This window comes from Plecotus auritus (assembly GCF_963455305.1).
Source record: "Plecotus auritus genome assembly, chromosome: 9".
NCBI lineage: Eukaryota > Metazoa > Chordata > Mammalia > Chiroptera > Vespertilionidae > Plecotus > Plecotus auritus.
Genome location: NC_137783.1, coordinates 115,406,971 through 115,409,150, shown reverse-complemented (window position 1 = coordinate 115,409,150; position 2,180 = coordinate 115,406,971).

Below are 2,180 nucleotides of genomic sequence, written 5' to 3'. Positions count from 1 at the left end.
CTTGTCTGTGGGTCAATGTTCAGTAGGGGAAAATGAAATAAATGGGACCTATGGAAGAGATTAGAAAATAAAATACCTATAAAATATATATTAATTCACCAAAAGTATGTTGGGATTTTCTATCATGAAAACATTCCTCTAATACAGATCATCACATATTTCTTTCACCTTCCTAAGAGTTACTCCCAATCCCACCACATATAAGAAGAAATAAAGACAATTCATCTCTCTGAGCCTCAGTTAACTACTCTGCAAAGTATTGATATCAGAGGCAACCCCAGAGGTATGTGGTATAAATTAAATCAGGTAGAGTGCATGTATCACCCGGCACAGAACAGGATCCTACCAAGTATTTGCAACTTTCCTCATCCCTTCTCTCCCCCACCAACACACAACGTGTATCTCAGCCTATAAAGCATTGTTATTGTACCCCAACCAAAGATACCATTACTCCTGCAGCACATGCAACTGGAATATGCCACCATCTACCTCTTCTTGTCCTGTCAAATCTGGTCACGAACTGATATGCAGTCACAGAGGGTCTGTGTTCCTACTCCCCTTCACAATTATTCTAGGTGAGTTCAAAGTTAAAGCCCATCCAAAACATTAGTATTTCACATCCTTAACCTTAACTCCCATGACCTTATTTCACTCCAGCATTTCACTCTGAGGCTATCGCTCCAGACTGTATCAGCAACAATGACTCAAACTATTAAACTCCAAAGTCCCATAGCCCATTCTCTGCTAATATCTTCCAGTTTACTGAGCAGTTTCATGCCCTCACTCCCACTGTAACAGTTCCTCTATCAAACACTATCAACTCTTAGTCTTTTGAGCCCTGTGTTTTCCTCTTATCAGCCATCTTAAGAACCTTATTCAATTTTGTATTCAGCATGGGTACTCCAGTTAATCACTTAAGCCATATCTTCAAGTTTCTCATCTCCTTTTCAGTGATTGCCTAAAAAGAGACAGAGCTAGTAAGTGGTACCACCAGAACTTCACAGATCTTTCTCTAAACTGCCTCCCTTGCCAGTCTTCATAATACCTCCCTCTATGCTCGCCAATGAGACTGGAAAAGTTGGGTGGGGAAATAAAAAATGTAGCAAAGGGAGACTTTACTTCTTAAACAGAAGGTGAATTACCTCAAAATTATATAGTAAGTTAGAATTATATCCTACAGTAATTGTTGAATTATCAGCTGGGTTTTTGTTTTTTTTTGCAGGGGCGGGGCGGTGGCGGTGGTGGTGGTGGTGGTGGTGGTGGTGGTGGTGGTGGTGGTGGTGGTGGTGATGGTGATGGTGATGGTGATGGTGATGGTAGTGATGGTGATGGTTTGTTTTGTTTTGTTTTTTGTTTTAACTTCACTGCAGAAATATTCTGGATTATAGACTAGGACCTAATCAAACCAGGTTTCAAAGTAATTTTTTAAAAAGAAGCAAAAGGAATAAATATGAGGAAACTGCAAAGGAACACTGAAATTTCTCCAAGACATACAGACTATGGTAAGTGAGGGAAAATGAGGCATAGAACACAACACCCTCAACTTCCTGCCTAGAATTTACAGTATCACTGTGTGGGGGCCTTTTTCTTCTTCTTTCCTGTAACAAAGGAAGGGGGCTCCCTCCCCTCTGATATAGCTGATCCCTCCACCTGTGATCTGAATCTCATCAGGATCCAATTATTAAGTGACTTAACCCATTAATGATCTCTCTTCTCTGTCTTCAACTTCTCCCTGTCCTGAAAATCCTTGTTAACATTTAAATTTCCCAAGTCTACTTTAGTCTTTTACAAGTACCTCATTTCCTCCACATCCCCTTCATCTTCACAAACTTCTTCAGAGTTTTCTATACTTTACCAATTATACCTCCTCAACCTACTGCAATCTAATCTTCAGGACCAAATTTTCACTGAGATAACTCATACGCGGATTACCACCTGTTGCAAAACACAATTGGCATTCTTGGATTCAATTTTCATATCTGTAAGAAGGGGAAAATCCTCTGTAAGGATTAGAAGCTAATGTACACACCTAATTTACAAGGTTCTATATGTACTATTTTAGCTTTAATTCTTGTATTCTCTCTCTCCTTGACTCTCAAAATCCCCTGCTTTCTTCATTTGCCTCCTGCCTTTTGGGTGTCTCTGAGCCAATATCTCTATATGGTTCTGAATCCTATTGG